This window comes from Callorhinchus milii, unplaced genomic scaffold (genome assembly GCF_018977255.1).
Source record: "Callorhinchus milii isolate IMCB2004 unplaced genomic scaffold, IMCB_Cmil_1.0 Scaffold29, whole genome shotgun sequence".
In the NCBI taxonomy this organism is placed as follows: Eukaryota; Metazoa; Chordata; class Chondrichthyes; order Chimaeriformes; family Callorhinchidae; genus Callorhinchus; species Callorhinchus milii.
Window position 1 is genome coordinate 1,121,189 of NW_024704770.1, and position 18,961 is coordinate 1,140,149.

The following is an 18,961-nucleotide window of genomic DNA, read 5'->3' on the forward strand; positions in this document are numbered from 1 at the left end:
AGTGAGTGGGGGAGAGGGAGAGGGGGAGAGGGAGAGGCATTTCTCCCAAACCCAACCCGCCATTTTAGTGCAGCCAGAAGTGTGTGTGTGGGGGGTGGGTGGGGGTTGTGTGTGTGTGGGGGGGGGGGGAGCAGTGGCTGCCGGACTCTGCTTTAACCTGGGCTCGGTCTGTCTGGCTGTCTGTCCGGCCTGGCCTGGCCTGGCCCCAGCCCGGGCAGTCGGCGTGCTGGGCAGCTGGCGATATGGGATTTGCAAAATCGCTGAACTCGTTTCATTTATATATATATACATATATTTTTTTTAAAAATGCAAAGATACGATTTGGGGAGAAACTTGAGCATTGAGAGGCGAGCGTCCTGTTATCCCCCCCCCCCCCCCCCCCCCAGTTTGCAGCTGGATACCTGCTGAATTCAGCAGCGTTGGGGATTTATAATAAACTACTTCGCTGCTAAACTTTTTTTTCCCCCCCCTTAAAAAAAAATTCGTAAGAGCGAGCGAGGGAGCACAAGGGTTTTCGCTGCAGGTTCTTACTGCGCGTCGCGGCGAGAAAATGATGTGTGTGTGTGTGTTTTTTATAAAAAAAAGTGAGGCTCAAGTCCTGGTGTGTGAAAAGTGTCAACCGAGAAAGGGTTCTGTGGGCTGGAAATGGCAGAGCTGGAGATCTTTGTGCACGGACAATGGCTGCAAAAAATTTTAGGACAAAGGCATTGCCGTTTCCTTTTATTATCTGCAGATCAGCGATCACTTCACAAACTTGGGACCTTCGTCGGTCCTGAAGATATTTAATGAGCCTACCGACAAGTCTTTTTTTGTGTGTGTGTGTGTGTGGGGGTGGTGAAGAGAGTCAAAAAAGCGGTTCAATCGCTGTTTTCAGACACCGTTTAAACAGTTTCTAAGATAAACGTTTTCAAAAGCGAACGCTGAAAAAAAAACAATAGCTGGCACCTTGAGCAAGGGGAATATTTACTTGGTCAGTGAGTCTGATCTTTCATTTGTTGGATCAATGCAATAGCTGATTTTTTTTTTAAGTGTGCGGTTCATTTGGGGCCTTCAAAATCCATCATGGTCTACAGTAAAACTTATTTTCCAAGATGGCCCTTTTTTGTGTGTATTTTGGATGCCATTGATCTCACGGGCGTGAATTACAATCTACTATTTCAAGTTGGATAACGCGAAGAGAGACCTCGTGAATAAATTTTGCTGAGATTTGAGTATTGACTGATGCAGAAAATGCATATTTCTTTCGTTGCTTCTTGGTGTGAGTTTTCTAGGAGATTGTGTTAAATTGGCTGAACCTAGGTTTTTGCACCTTTTGCCAGAGTTTGTGTGGCTCCTGTACAAGCAATTAAGCCGACGTTTTCAAAGGCACAGTATGGGTGGGATATGCCTTAATTTCTAATGTTCTGAAGTTTAAATCCACATTGTGTGTTTAAATCCATTTCCCCAATGTCATGTTTGGGAATAAATGAGATCACGGTATTCGGTAAAAGGAAACTTGAACACTATCTTACAATTATAATGAAATGAATCTGGCAACCCCATTAAGTTGCATATTCTAGTTCAGACCAGTTGATGCTGCAGTTTTGTGAAAGTTGGAACATTCCAAAAAATGTTATGGTTAACTGGCAGCTGGAGTTGTGAGACTGCAGGAAGTCTTGCTCTGGTCTTTTGAGCACATTTGAGAAATTTTCTCGGATCCTAGATTTTCCTAGGATTATATCAGGAGTGTGAACCTGACAGAAAAATATTGCAGTGTTTCAATTCTGATATCTTAAGGGTTGTATTTTACTGAAAATATAAATCTATTTACAATCTAAGAATTCATTCTTCCATACATCGTGTATGTAATGGATAGCTGTGTAATATGACCCATTTATCCACAAATGGGGCCAACGTGATTGTGATTAGCTTGAGTGGAGATATCACACTGTTGGTCATGAGTATTTTATTTTGTAGCACTCTCCTTTCCTCATCCTTTCTCTTATCCCCCCCCCACACACAGACACACACACACAAAATCAGAATCTGTTTTTGGATCTGGCTGCTGAATATGTTTTCTCACATAAGAAATAAATATACAATAAGCTACAAAGCAGGGAGTCGTAATTGGTCTATCAGTTCTGGATTTTTTTTGTCGTGAACCAGAACAAAGAATAGAGCTTTAAATCCTTCTGTTCACTTTGCCGTGCATCTGGCTGCAATATAACTGCAAGCTTGAGGTGCAGGATTGCTCTCTCCAAAAATACATCGCGCAATTGAGTGCATAATGTTGCAAAATATATTTTGAGGGGGTCTGCAGGTATGGAATAAATATTCTAAACTTCTTCTTAATGCCTTGAACTAGCCAGATTTAAAGAAATAATTCTCAGATGAAACCAGGATTTTGGGGGATTCTGTCACAAAGCTAATATAACCAAAGTACAAGATAATAATAGCTTGCGTCTGAAGTAAAGCCTGTAGACATGGATCACATTGTTTCTTAGTTTTCTATTTAATAAGAATGAGTTCAGTTCTGTTATCAGTATTTAGATTTCTCCTCATTGCTCTATTTTGGCATTGCAGCTGACAAGTCACGTTGGCATTTGAAATGCCCTTCTTCAGCAATGTTACTGGATAGTGATTGGGAACTGGACCATGATTTTACTCTCCCTAACCTTGGGCACTAAGGGCTATTATAATGGCTTCTGGCACCAACCTAAATGAGACTCAGTATAGACTGGGTATCGAATTTGGGATCTCTGCCTTCAAAATGTCTTAGATACTTATGAATAAACTCACAGAGCCACCAGAGATCCAGTAAAATGAGATCATATTTATTAAGATGAGAAGTTATGTTTGTTTGTGGAGAGCAAATGTAAAGTTTTCTGATTTACTTAAACTACAACAACAACAAATTACATTTGTATAGCGCCTTTCAATGTCGGGACGACGTCCCAAAACTAAAGGTGATTCAGTTTTAAGAAGTAAACTAGCGTGCCCAATACTGAAATAAAGTACTGTCCCTTGAAATGACAGTCGGTTACTAAATAACCAGGAGCTATTTATGTTGGAGAAGTTCCCAAGTTTCTGCCTCTTGTTAACTGAACAAGCACTTAACACTTTCATGATCTGTTTTGTTCATGGAGTGCTCTTGTTATGTGTGTATGCTTTGGTGGTTATGAACTTTATTTGAGTAACCTTCAGTAATCTTCAAGGTGCAACCATCATTGAAGATGTCAAAAGCGCTATATCAAATGCAAAGATTATTATCATTATTATTTACTGGGTTACTATTATTACTTTTAAAAACAAATAGTTTTATGCTATCCTGTAAAAGGCCCTGAAGCCATTTGTTCCCCAAGAGGTAATATTCCTTTTGGATTACCTCTATAACTATATTTTACTTTTCTTTCCAGACATTTGAACAACTTAGCAATTTCTACAAAATTTGGCTGATGCCACAAAGTTTAAAGTCCTAAAATAATTGTTTGATGGTTTTGTAGTGTTTCCAGTTAGTCAAAAGTCAAATGTATCGTTCGCACACTGAGGAAGATCAACATCCATGTCGTGACTTGGAACACAAGTTCTGTACTGTGCAATGCTGAGAGTATGTTGTATTGTCGGAGGTGCCTTCTGCCCGTTCAGTTGGATGTTAAAGATCCCATGGCACTTATATATATAGTGTATATATATATATATTGCGTATATATATATATATACACCCACACAGGGGAGGGAGTTTGTCCTGGGGTCCTAACCAATCTCCCAAGTAAAATTTATCACTTACTCCATGGCTGTTTGTGGGTCTTTGCTATGTGCAAAACTGGCTGTTGCAATTCATCCACAAAAGACAGTCACATTTGCGTATGTGAAATATCATTGAGGCAGATTTTTTCACTGAAGAGTCGATCTCTTTAACACAGAGGCAATGGGAGATCCTGCCTAGAAACAGATTCTTTCAAATCTGGCACCTGGAAAACCAGCTGTGTTTCATTGTGATTTGCCTCCAGAGCCAGGATGACCTCTAGAGTCAAGTTTTTAATGTAAAAGCAGCGCAAGTGGCCTGTGTGCAGTAATGAAGCCTATCGGTGAGATTGTGATAGTCAGTAGATCAGAGCAATATGGCTGATGATTGATGTATTTAGAGGTGGTACTGCAAATGTCCCATTACCTCTAGACTCATTTCTCATTCTCTTAAGAAGTTGAGAAGTAGGCTCACTTAATGACTTTGGATAATTGCAGTATCTGATTTGTTAGCAGTCCATGGAAACCTGAAATGTTCTAGGCTTAGTCCCTAGTCTCTGCTAAATTATCTGGAACAGTGATGGGGTGCTAAACTTGGTGTCAGTGCCTTTAAGATGGGGAGAGAAAATCAGATGGAATTCCTGATGTCGCCCATCAGATAGTGCTTGTGTTTGAATTTTGGATGAGAAAGGACCAGGCTGTTGTTCAATTGTCAACTAGCTGCTGTTTGTCAATGAGCACTTGCAACTAGTCAGCAAGCTTTTGTGTGAAGAAAGGCCACTTGGATGAAGTATCAAAGGGACTTTTGTGTTCTTGTAACTGTATTGCACCGTAAATTTCTGTCTTTAGAGGACGAAGGGAGAAAATTGGGAACGGGGCAAAGAGGGAGATAAAGTCGTAAAAGGGCCATATGACTTATTAAGATCTGTCAAAGCCAGAAATTGTTAATCGTGGAATATAGGATTTTCTTCTTTTGGCATCTGGACTCTAGCATAAAGCATTTCAGAGACTTGGAATATATTTTGCAATAGCAATTTTTTTTACCCTGCACAGTTTCAGTATTTTTGTTATAAATTATATATATCCCCTCCACATACATTGGTCCAAATTTGCACAATTATTGGAAAGGAACCAGGTAATTAATGTTAAGAGTTTTTGTTCAGCAACATATTGGCATTCTGAGACTGGCTGGTATTTGAAAAGAAAAATGTACAGTAATACAAACGAAATGCAGTTTTGAAATATATTGTTTGTGATAGCACAGAGAAATAATGGTATATTCCATTGAGAATAGGCTTTTAACATGAGTGATTTACAGATCAAATAAATGTAGTATTTGTTTTTAAACAAAACAAATTGGAATACTGCTCACAGTCCAGGTGACAAAGTTCTGTCGTGGGAAGTACTGTACGTATGTGACCTGTGTGTATTATGTACTTATTTATACTGTTTAATTGCATGTAATTTCATTGCCTAAACCTTTGTTGTGGTTAGACTTACCTGTACTGTAATGTTTGATGATCTTCTGGGAAAAGGGAGGCACATGCTGATCAAAATGTTTTTGTTGGTCTTGTGAAGAGGTGGAAGGGAAGTGATGAAGAGCTCCCATTGTATTGATTATCTGGCTGGCATTGGACTTCATGCGGTTCCCCATCTATGGGTCTGTACAAAATACTATATCTTCCAAACTATTGTTATCAGCATGAGTTGCTGATGTAGTGCTCAAGGTTAACATTCTTTTACTTATGAATGTTTCAAGTTACTAGGGTCGGCAAAGCAGCAAATTGACGAATTGTATTCAGCATTTATAATCCTTCTTAAATAAGTGCAGCTTTTCATTCAATGCCCTTCTACAGCTGAGTAAGATGGGCGTATTATACAATTCTTATGTTTCTTTATGATTCAAGAATGTTTTTTTTAAGATGTGACGATTTGTATAAATGCTTTTCCGTCAGTGCTCAGATGCTTTTAATTTGGGAGAAAATTTGTTATTTGGTATAAAATTTGAAGGATATTTACTGTAGTTGTAGCATTCAATAAATCGTTGGATTATATAGAGCCAACTACAAACATTAATCTAGAACTGTACAAACTGTACCCCCTTGTGCACTAAGATCCATGTGCCCACCTTCAACAGTTCAACTTGAAGATATTCTGCAAAGCGCTTTGAGATGTCTTGAAGACGCAATAAGCCACTACAATCGAATGCAAGGATTTTTATAATAAGATCCTCTTTGTGACTTTCAGATTACTTATATGTCCCTGTCCTATCCTACCTCAGCAATCTTATCCAGCCACACATTACTGTTTGCTCCCTTCACTCGGCAAACTCTGGCTTTCTGCATGTCCCTCGTCCTCTCTGTCCCACAATTGGTGGTCGAGCTTTCAGACATTTTGACTTCAACTTCAGAGATTCAACTTCCATATCACATCGTCCAATTTTCAGAGCCCTGCTTAAATCCTATCTCTTCAGCCAACTCCCACCTATCACACTCTCCGCCCCTTGCCATGCTGCTTGGTTTTCCACTCATTGCTGTAAAGTACTTTGATATGTTTATCAAATGGTAAAGGTGCTAAATACATGCAAATTTATTGTTAGAATGGTTGTTAACATAAAAAATGCAAAATATTTAAAAAATGGTCTTATCGTATATATTGACCATAAAGAGCAGCTTGAATGTCTGAAGTTAAGTTTTCTCTGTGTTGTATAATTAGCATGAAAAAGTAGTAGCTTTTCACTGCATTATGGAAAGAAAGCACTCTACTGCCCTCTTGTTGGTCTGATTTTTTTTTGTCCTAATGTGCTTCAATCCATATTTTTCAAGACAACTGAACATTTTGAATTCTCTGTGAATTCTTTTGAATTTGGTGTCTTCAGAAGATGAGTCCCAGTTCAGTGTCAGACCGGATATTTCATTGCTGTTCAAATGTATAAATAAAATAGACAATATCTGAAAGTTACATTTTGCTGATGATTGAGAGCATTATCAAAGTGCTTGTTAAGTACGGCAGAGGAATAGGAGTTTTACAGAAGTTGACCAAAGCCTCAATTGGGTGATATCATTTTCAAAATTTTGAAGAGTGGGAGAATAGTAGTGAGGCCTCCAGAGAATTAGCTTTGTGGCAGAATACTTGGACATGAATCATTTGATGATTAAATACTTCCTTTAAGTAATCCTGCTAATTCTGAATAGTTTTTTGTGACATTATGAGAGTTTAATTTAATTTATTAAAAAAGACTTGATCTGTACCTAAACTTAAGTCATTTATTAATATGGAAAAAAAGCACCTTTACTATCCAAACATTTGAAAGCTTCATAAGTGAACTTGAGGTGTGGGATTTGGCTCACTAATGTAGAGATTTTGCAGACTGCAAAAAGAGACCTTTTGTTTAAATTTATAGATAAAACATTACACGCATTTATTTTGCCACTTTTATTTTCTTCCTTACTTTCCCTCTCCGTCTTCCTCTTTGACTTATAATTTTCTTTTTTTAACTTCTCTGTAGTCCTGATCAACATGTCTCCCTAATGCGTCATAGTCAACCTCCCTCCCTAATCCAAGTCATATTGTTGTTTGTGGTATATTGCTGCAGCAGATTTGCTTCTACGTTTGCAAGCCAAATATTCAGTACACTTTTAAGAGCTGTGAAACATCTTGACGTGTAAGGTGCTATATTGAATGCAAGTATTTATTATTAAATATTGAATGATCCAAGGATTTGAAATAATCATGGAAAACTGATTCTGGTGGTAGGATATTTGAGAACAATAGGACATGACTTCAACATTGTGACGAGGGGAGTAAAACAGGAAAAGTTCTCAAGAACATTTTCATAGCGTTATCGGCGTTATGGAGCGATTTGCCAGGATTGGCTGTGAGAGTAGAACTGATTTAGCTACATTTAGAAATAATTGGATCGGTGTTTGCAAAGGCTATTACAGGGTTTGGAGAACGAGCAAAGAATTGGAATAATAATCCTTGCATTTGATATAGCACCTTATCATTTCTTCGAGATGTCTCAAAGCGCTTCACAGAATATACTGTAAAGTGAATTGACTATATCATGTGGGGAAAATGTGGCAGCCAATTACACACAGCAGTGTCCCACAAACAGTCGTGGATTGAGTGACCAAATTATTATTAATAATTTTTTTAACAGATTCAATGGCAACAAATTGTATTTATACAGCGCCTTTTACATCGGGAGGATGTCCAAAGGTGCTGGACAGTGAAGGGCGTTCACTCGAACTGGGAGTTGGAGTCAAGAGGGGTGGGGGCAAAGGGTGCGGCGATAGGAGGATGAACGAAGGCACAGAAAAAGAGGAAGTTCTTGATACGGGTTTTGCAAGGGAGGCAAGGCAGATCGAGTTCCAGAGGGTGGTGGTAGAAATGTTAAAGGTCCGACTGGCGATGGGGAGCGAGCAGAGTGGGGGACATGGAATAGGCCAATGTCGGCCAAGCAGAGGGAACAGACAAGTTTTAGTGTGTCACAGAGGTAGGTGAAAGTCCGGAGGGCTTTAAACTCAATCCTCTGGGGAATAGGGAGCAGTGGAGTTGAGCAAGGATGGGGGTGATCGGCTCACAGAGCTTAGTGTGGGAGAGTTCTGAATAGTCTGCAGCTTGTGAAGGGAAGCTTTGTGAAGTTGCTGAGTATGGCGTTAGCATAGTTGAACCTGAACGAAATGAAAGCTTGGATTTGGTGCTATTTATTCTCTGTGCTTCTATTTCTACCCATCAAAAGGAAGCAGGGCTACATCAGTTACTATGTAGGGTGTACAAAAGAGTTCTATTAATACCGGCAGACTCTGTCTTTTCCCTCCACACCCCCCCCCACACACACACACACGCCGCTTTCTTTTTCCTCTCCTATTACCCCACCCCTTGAGGTCATAGTCCAGTGCTGGGAAGTACTGTATTACCAAATGTGACATTCTCTGGATGAGATGCTAAACTGAGGTCCTGTCTGCCCATTTAAGTGGACATTAAAGATCCTGTGACACTATTCGAAAAGACAAGGGAGTTTTTCCAGGTGTCCTGGCCAACAATCCTCCAAATAAAATTGGTCAGTCACTTCATGACTGTTTGTGGGAGATTGATATATGCAAATTGTCTGCTGTGTTTGCCTGCAAATAGTCACTACACTTAACAGTAAATCCTGTGAAGCACTTAGAGATTTCTTGACAAAGTGATAAAGTGCTGTATCAAATGCATGAATTATTATAATGTTCAGTGTTAGTGCCAGTCTTAATATTATAAATGTTAAAAAAAATCTTCTGAACAGAATGTTTGAAAGTATGATTTTTTTGTGTGAGACAGTTACTGTAGGTAATCCATTAGGAATGGTTTAAAAGCCGGGGGTTGGGAACGGTACAGTTCTTCACTTTGTGCAGTGGATATTTGAGTTTGCGAGTTCCATCAATGGTCTGAGTCTTGAGTGCAGATTTGGAATTGCTGTCTTTTGGAATGAGCCAAAGCGTCTGATTCACCTGGAAAGTTTTTGATTGACATGAGTTCTTTTTGGATTTTAATCCCTCCAAAAACCAAAAACAATGATAAATTGCTCATTTTCAATCCACAACTGTTTGTGGGACATTGCTGTGCGCAATTGCCCACAAATATACAGTCAATTCACTTTGCAGCAATATTCTATGAAGCGCTTTGAGACATCTAAAAGACGTGAAAAGCGCTATTTCAAGTGCAAGGATTATCATCATTATTATTTTTCTTGAAATTTCCAAGATAGAAATTTCTATAATGGGTTTCAATCTTTGCAAAATGGACTACAGTTGTGTAATTTATAAGTTTTGACCGAAGTTTTGGGTAATTTCTCAAATTTTGAGAAATCTGAAAAATGCAATGTAAAGATGTAGAGATATAGAGATGGTTCTGATTGACGGGTGGCTCTTGTTCTATTAGGTAAAATGCGCAAAGGGAAGAGAGCCAAAATAAAGATAATGATTTGCAATATAACAAAAATGATTTGGATGCATTTGTCTTTTTTTTCACAAGTACATTTTTGCAAATATGGAACTATAACTTAATTCAGTCTTTCAAAAATAACTCAAGGTTTCTGCTCGGGGAATGGAAAACTTCCTTTTTGAATGTGAATTCTGGTCAGGAAATTACACATCTAGGTGGTGTCCATTTGTACTGGGATTCAAAACTTGAATTTCACCCTCTTGTGCCTTATGTCAAGCACAGCCCAGGTCAGTTAGATCCTGTGCAAAACTTTCTGTCGTTGGCTCTACAGTGCGTTTTATGTTCAGCCTCAGAAAAGATCTAGTCTATCGTGTGTCCCATTTTCCACACTAGCTATCATTGTGGTATCACTGAACAAAACTGTCAATTCTCTGCCACTAAAATGAATTTGTTTTCCTTTAAACTTTTTATATTGTACAGCATGATCTAATCAGAGGCCAATCATAACACCGAATCTGGGTCATGTTGCCAGTGGTATTTAAACAATGACTTAACATTTGTCTGGAGAGTATAAGGCAATAAACTGCCCCTGTGCTGACTAAATGCCAAGGCTGGAGGCCAAAGTGTTTTTATTAAAGTGTAGGAGCTGTTTATTACAGAAGACATTCCCAAACAATGCTATTTACAAAAAATTGAGAATTGAATTTTCTTTTGTAGTTTATGTCGCAGTCATGTTAATGTAGAATGGAGGAAGCCAAAATATTGGGGTAACATTAAAGTTTATTATTATTATACAACATAAAGGACTTACTATGGCTTGCCATGAGAAATATCTTGTATTACAATAAAGTAATCATTTATTTTTAATGTTAGTGTATACCTCCATATCATATCATGTGGAGTCCTGTAGCTCAGTGGTTAGAGCACTCGCTTTGCAAGTGAGAGACCTGAGTTCAATTCCAGGCAGAGGGCGAAACCTCGGGCAAGTTTCCTTACTCCACACAGAGCCTAATAATAATCCCTCCAAAACAAAAACAATAATTAAATTGGTCATTTTCAATCTACGACTGTTTGTGGGACATTGCTGTGCGCAATTGGCCGCCGCGTTCGCCCACAAACATACAGTCAATTCACTTTACAGTGTGTTCTGTGAAACGCTTTGGGACGTCCTCCCGACGTGAAAAGCGCTGTATCAAATGCAAGGATTATTATTATTATTATTATCTCCTTTGAGATATAATGTAGAATGTTTCACTTTTTCTGAACAATAAATGTGACCATTTCCTGACTTTCCTGTTTACTTTCTCTTTCTCTCTCTCGCTCTCTCTTCCCTTTGCCACCACTACCAGCTCATTCATATTTATGGACTGTTATCATAATTGAATTATTATTATATGGCACCTTTAACAATGCAGCACACCCCAGTACTGTATTGGAGCATTAGCCTCTATCAGTTCAAAGTGTCTATAACATCTCTCATTGTTTGATCCCATGTCAGCTTTAGATCTGCCATTGATCAGTTATAAAGGTCTGAAAAATTGAGCTGGATTCAAAATGAGTATTGGATATTGACATAATTAATGAATTGTTCTTGTTACTCTTTCAGAGAAAAAATTATGTCCTCTTAATGCCATCCATATAGGGTGATTTATCATTTGAGAAGCACTGTATTTAAGACAGTGGATTAAAAAAATAACCGAGGGCATGTCCATGCCAGATCAGCCGTGTGCCTTTGTGACCTAAAAGTGAACATAAAAGTATTCCCACCGTGTAGCTACGTAGGAGTCTCAACACTGTTCCCATTTATATTTTGTTCATGTTGCTTTAACATATGTTAGAAAATTATGTGTGAAAATGCTTGTTTATTCTCTCTGCTGAATTTTAGGGCTTTACGTAATTCATAGCTGCTTGTCACTTTCTTCCAAATTTCAAAAGTCTTTCACATTACTATCCTTTCTCATAGGTAAAAATAAGTAGCTCGAACTCTTCAAGATTCATTAGGAAAAAAAATCAAGTTTAACTTCATGTATTACTCTGCCCACCCAGGAAAAATAGATATTTCAACACTTTTTTAAAAAATCTTATTTTTACTTCTGTCATATAAATTGTGTAACAAAACAGTGTGAAAGGATCTTATTTTACTCCTGAAGATGATTATTGAGATTGTTTTACACTTCATTAGAATCTATTATATATTCACTAACGTTTGCGAGAGTGTACTCTACCCTAGGAGCCATTGTTTAAAAGTAGTTTTACTTTCCGTTGGCCTCACCTAAATAGCTGTTCATCATGTTCCAAAGGCATCTCGCTTCTCTCAGAAGCAAAGAACTCACTCAACCAGTTTCTAGAGTTACCTAGAAGAATGACAGAGGTATGTTAATCCCTACCACCAGAAGAAAAGTACACTATTGAGAGAGGTTTCCTGGTGCTGGCCAGGGTTCACACAGAGTTCGTTTTGGTTTATTAGTTTAAAAGGTTATTCTGAGCTCATCCAGCCTAGTTTAATTATAGCTATGTTAATGGTTCCCCAAATTGTGCCGGACCATTAGGGCAGAACAAATGATAGCCTAGACTAGACATTAAAAGTGTTGCATCTAATGCAGACGCATCATGTTTGTAACTACTGTGGAAACCACCATTCGTATTCCTGGACTATATATGATGTGGTGTGCCACATTTTTATTTTGTAAAAGATTTGCAAACTATGCATTAATGCAACTTGTATTACCAACTTACTAGAGTGGGTTTGTTAAACCAGGATAATTCTTCCATAAATTGGAAATTTGCTGAGCCTGGCTCAGTTGGTAGCACTCTGGGTCGGAGATTGTGAGTTCAAGCCCCATATCGGGACTTGGAATTCATATAGTCAAAGATGACACCCCAATACATTGTCGGTGTGCTGCATTGTTGGAGGTACCATTCTTTGAATGAGACTTTAAACCTAGGTTCCATCTGCCTGTTCAGGTGGACGTTAAAGACATGGCATTATTCGTAAAGAAAAAGGAGTTTCTTCTGGTGAGCTCACCAACAATCCCCCAAATAAAATTGGCCATTCACTTCATGGCTGTTTGTGGGACACTTACTGTGCTCAAGTTAGCTGCTGCATTCACCCACAAAACAGTCACTGCACTTTATAGTACATCATGTGAAGTTCTTTGGAATGTCCTCCCGATGTGATAAGGTGCTATACAAAAATGCAAGGATTATTATTTAAATTAAAATAAACTAATGCTTCAAATGGAACCTTAATTCTTTACAAGCTATACCGAACTTTACATTTTTACATTTTTTTTTACAATGGCTCATCATATTTAAGCAGTATGTAACTGCTAATATGGCACTTTTTAGTTGAAGTTTGTAGCTATTCTGCATTAAAGCCACTGACTCGTAATTTGTTCTTTCAATAAGACCTTTTATGTCATCTTGTGTAATGCCAAGCACTTATTGGACAGTAATTTTGTTAATAGGTTAATGCACGTTTTGTTTCGGGACCAAGATACATCAGGGAATACGATTACATTGATCAAAACTGAACTCCATTCTGATGCCTGCATGTTTTGATTCTGTCTATTTAGATTTCATCATGTTTCCAGGAACATTTTGTAAGGCAACTTGGTAGCTGTTAAATTTAGCACAAATATTAAGAGGCTATTTGAATTTGAATTGATTGAAACCAATATGGAAAATTGAGGTCTATGTAGCAGTTGTAGTTATTCCTTGATAAACTCACTCCTCCAAGGTAATTTATGCACCCAAGTTATTGATGAACTTTATTTTCAGAATGAGTTTGATTCGTGGAATAATGTACTTGCATTACTGTACTCCATATCAGACCTTCGTCTTGTGCAGACAGCTGAGGGAAATTGTCAGAGAGCGGCATAGATCAAGAAATCAGGAGAGTACTGAAGGGAGTGGATATATGCACCATATATTGAGCCACAAAAAACAGTAGGGTTCAGGTTTCAGCTCTCGTTGGTTTGCATTGAATTAACTGCACTACTGCATTGGATGCTGTATTGGTTTTGGTTTCCATGGGCCAGGGAGACAAAATTATTAGATTGGATTTCTGTTCACTATTTTAAACTCTTCTCAGTAGAAGACTTGTGTCCTGTTGTTCTGTTTGTTTTTTGTTATTTTGGGGTGTGGGATACTTAAACAAATCTACTGTATTAATTAATTAATGTGAACTCACAACATTAAAACTGTATACTGACTAAAGAAAACTGTATTGATAGAAACTTAATAAAAAAAAACCTTCTCATGACCATGTATATAAATTCTTAATCCCTCAACAGTATAGTGCTGCACAATATGTTCGAGCACCAATAAAGTGTTATACAGAGTATGTATGTGCCCAGTGATGACACCTTGTACTCGTATTTGAAAGCCTGCGGAGAAAATCACTTTCTTGCTCTGGTATTCAGCATCCTCCAAGTACAATACAGTGCAACACAAGCAGACCAGTAGACCTTTGTCGCTTCATCCTCCAGGTGGTGACTGGCTGTTGTACTATTCCACAAGTGTTCGAGTAGCTCACATCATTCTTCATGGGTGAAGATGGGCAGTGGGTGTCAGTAAGCTATTGATGGTGAGGACAGGAGGAAGACCGTGTCTAATGCACATCGTTTCTTGCAGGGGCTACTGGATAGCAGTAAGGAACAGAAACTTTTCTGACATTCTCCTTCCTCGTCCAACAGCAGTCAGGCCAATAGTGAACTGTGACAATTTCTTAATAGATTGGATACGACTGGTCAGCAAAGTAGGAACATAATTTAAATTACAGTGGCCAATACATGTTTAGCTTGGGTTTTGTGTGTCTGCAGCCACACTTGCACATCAAAGGTCAATGAAATCGGCAACATCTGAGATGAAGTATCTCTCTGAAATTACCCAGATGTTGACCATGAGTGAGTTTATAGATTATGTATAATTACTGCCTCTTGGTGACTTGAAAGATTCTACACTAAATGTAATAATCCAACATTGTCTTTCACATCAGGAGGATGTCTCAAAATGCTTCACAGAATTTGCTGTAAAGTGTAGTGCAGGTATTATGTAAGCAAATGCGATAGCTAATATGTACACTAACAGATTGAGACACTAGCAATGTCCCACTAACAGACCAGTTTTTTGGGGGGGATTATTGGCTAGGCACTGGACGAAATTCTCTTCTCTTGTTGACCACTGCAATGGTATCTTTAAAGTCCATCTGAACAGGCAGATTTGCCATCGGTTTCACGTGTCTTCCAACAATGAAACACTCCCAGTACTGTATTGAAGAGACTGCAAATTCAAAGTCCTGATGCAGGGCTTGAACCCACAACCTTCTTTCTCAGAGACAAAAGTGCTACCAACTGAGACAGGTTGACACCTAATGTTCAGATTGTCACGATATACTGTTTTTGTGCACATCAGAGCTTGTATTGACCACAGTGTCACTCTTGACTGCAAATTTAGCAATATTGATTAACCAGGGTTTTGCTGAAATGTTCAATCCCAGACAGTTTGGTTTGCTTTATCACACTACCAACAGTATTGATTCCGTTGAAATGTTTTTGCTGTGGAGTTTAATATTGATCCATTTTGGAAACTCTCAATTTCACCCTGTTATCATGTGGTGCGTTGAAGATTTAATATGCTTGAGTTAAAAAAATCAAAAGTAAGCTTGGCCTAAACTATGTACAGTTAGAAGAGGGCCTCTTTAAATGCATCTCTGGGGAGCTGTGGGTGTTTTTACCAGTAAAGTTAATAAAACTTAATAGACTCTTCATGGCAGTATCTTTTACTCTGGTGCGGAGGCTGCTTAATTGTGTGTTCTGTTCAGGCTGATCTGTTGAAATTTATTTAATTATTGACCTGTTTAAAATTAAACTTCTTTCTGTGCTTTCTTGTTCTGGATGCTGTAAAACATGACGTGTGCAGGAGAACAGGCTTGGGTTACATATACCAGGTCACACTGTAAATCCTGATATATTGACACAATTGAAAAATGTAACCGAAACTCTTTGCTAAGCCAGCTAAAATGAAAACTGTTTTATATCCAATGACACTCTTTGCATTTGCTCTTTTAGAGTACTGAATTTCCTTAGAAACAATTTATACAATATGTATGTTTTTGTGTCGTAACATTTTCTTGAATTGACTTGCTTCGACAGAAATTTTCAGTATTTAAAAAAAGTTGTATCCTTTATTTTTAATAAACATTAGACCACACTGTTAAAAGTTGAACCCTACAAACTGCAATCTAGAAACGCCACAGCTGTGTGCTCTACATTTAAACTTGGGTTTTGGAGCTAATGATAATAATCTTTCCATTTGATGTAGTGTCAATTATATCAGTGTCTCAAATGTTTTCCTGTAAAGTGGTTGTGCAGTGCATCCTATTAAACATATAGCATATTATAACTAATATTATAGTATGTCTTATACTATAATTTTCTAGGATTCAAGTGTTATTTGTTAATCATTCCCTATGTTTCAATCTATTTCTTTAACTAAATCAAATCTAGAACATAAGAGAGTTGAAATGAAACCAGGCTAAAAGCATCTCTAAAACTGAAGAATTCAATACTCCGGATGATTATGTGCTCAAAATTACCTGATGCAATGCAGGCCAGTATATTTTGTCTTCATTTTACATTTTATTATAAGGTTTGTGTCATGTCACTGCAGGAAATGTAGTAGAACTATGATGTCAGGTTCCTGGTATGAGTACAGTCAAAATTTGGCAAGCGGTATGAGACTGCCTGAAAGCTGTATGTAGAATTACAGTGCTTCAGTTTCATACCAACTTCAGAGTAAATGCAAATTGTAGGAAGCTAGGCTTTTCATTCTTTCAGAATATTGTGACTTGGTTTACACAGTGCCAGCAACCTCTGGGTACTGCTGAATGACTTCTACTTGAAACCCTCAGTGCAATGCCACATTTGTTTTATCACACAATACAAATAATATAATAATAATAATCCTTGCATTTGATACAGCGCTTTCCACATCTTTTAGACGTCTCAAAGCTTGTCACAGAATATACTGTAAAGTGAATTGACCGTATATTTGTGGGCGATTGCGCACAGCAATGTCCCACAAACAGTCGTGGATTGAAAATTACCAATTTATTATTGTTTTGTTTTTGAGGGATTATTATCAGGCATATGGAGTAAGGAAACTTGCCCAAGGTTTTGCCCTGCCTGGAATTCAACCTAGGTGTCTCGCTTGCAAGGCAAGTGCTCTAACCACTGAGCTACAGGATTACAGGACTTTCTAATGTGGCTTTCGAAAGTACATATGGAAACCCCTGAATTTCAGGAATTTGTATTATGTCTTATTGAACTTGTATTAGGTCATCTCTCCCCTCACTCTCAACCTGGATCATTGTCAGACGCTGCCACTGTGAAGCGCTCTGAGACGCTACCCCGTGTGAAGGGCGCTATATAAATGCAAGTTGTTGTCTTGTTTACACTGTAGCTCTGCCTTTTCTGGCTGCAGTATGAATAAGAAGTGTTGTGCTGCTTCCTCCAGGGTGTACTCTTGACCATTTCATCTCAAAAGTGAATTTTCACCTACTTGCGGACAGCGGGATAATGCACAAGAGAAAGAAATCACAAAGCAACCTCAACTTCAATTTATAATAGCGCCCTTCATATAGGAAAATTGTTGTTGTACTTCAAAGGAATGGTGTCAGATACAGAGCGAGGGAGGACGTGACCATAGATGAGGTGGAAGAATTTTTTTAGGTGGAATTTAAAGACTGATGGACACAGGGTGAGATGGAGGTTGCATGTTATAATTAACCCATGCCTTGACCTTAGTTTTCAGTGAAATGCAATATTATCCACTCACCCCAAAGCTTGTTTTCAGCCTTGTAAGCTGTTTCAAGCCATTATTTTATACATAATGGACTTCATCCACACATGCTGGTTTAGGATAACCATTAGGAAAGACAGGGAATATTCTGTATGGAGAGAATCATGAGGAAAAATTACGTATGAGTAAACTGTAGCACAGAGGAACTTCAACCGAGTGATCTTTTTGGAAACTTTTTCCAGATACATTAACATTAAAAATCCAGATGGAGAAAGTCCTTTGAAGAAGCCAACCAAATTGATCTACGTGCAGAGACAGTAGATTGTGATCATCGGGGTATTTATGGAAGGATTAATAGCAAATGAACTGACTTGCGAAAGTAATAATAATAATAATAATCCTTACATTTGATATAGTGCTTTTCACGTCTTCTAGACATCTCAAAGCACTTCACAGAATACACTGTAAAGTGAATTTACTGTATGTTTGTAGGCGAAATGCGGCAGCCAAATTGCACACAGCAATGTCCCACAAACAGTTGTGGATTGAAGTGACCAATTTATTATTGTTTTTTTTTCTTGAGGGATTATTATTAGGCGTGTGGAGTAAGGAAACTTGCCCATGGTTTTGCCCTGCTGGGAATATACTTTGGATTTGAAAAAGAGAATCCTTGTCATTTCCGTACGTCCTTGAATTGTTAAGCAACTGCAGCGTTTTGGTTAGCCGGGCATATGAAACATGGGAAACCCATCGTCATGTTTAAGACTATCCAACCCATAATTTCACATATGAGTGCCACCTGTGCATGGAAACTTCCCTGTATCTGGCATGGAATGAACACTCACTCCCTGAGGAACATATCCTGCTTACTTAGTTCTGGAGAGTACAAGGCACAGGTTGGTAAAAGCCATGGCTTACAGACTCCATTGGGATACTGCTGGAATACAACTAGCTGTACACTGTCTATCTGCCAAGTTTGTGAGTCTCATTTGAGTCTATTGCTAAACGTGACGTGATGTTTTTATTGTGGAAAACTGTCCATGTGATGGCAAGTTAGAGTGATTGGTAATTTATTCCTACTGATGTTCCAGGATTAGGCAGTACTTATATTTCAGGTTTACCTTTGGCTTTTTACATCGAAAGTCTCTGAATTTCACTTTTTAGAAAAGTGAATGTTTCTTCATTAGAAAGCTTCAAAGGTAAGCACAATAGAGTAGCGCTATTTCTCAGTCTGCTGATCATTAGCCATAGCTACCTTGCTGAGAACAAAGCTTTCTATTTCAGGGATAACAATGACTGGTATCATATATCAGTTTTGAAATTATTTTGAATTAATTCTTTCAAAATAAATGAAAATAATTTGGTCACTCAATCCACCACTGTTTGTGGGACTCTGCTGCCCACAAAATATACAGTCAATTCACTTTACAGTATAACTCTGCAGCTCGTGTACTCTCACTCACCAGGATCCATGACCCCATCACTCCCACCCTCGCCCGACTCCACTGGCTCT

The 18,961-nt window shown here is 38.3% G+C and overlaps 1 protein-coding gene across 2 annotated transcripts in view; it reads left to right on the forward strand.

Moving 5' to 3' along the window:
- Positions 1 to 18,961, forward strand: part of pbx4 (pre-B-cell leukemia transcription factor 4) — a 204,813-nt gene that overhangs the window by 6,923 nt on the left and 178,929 nt on the right. The window lies entirely within an intron of this gene.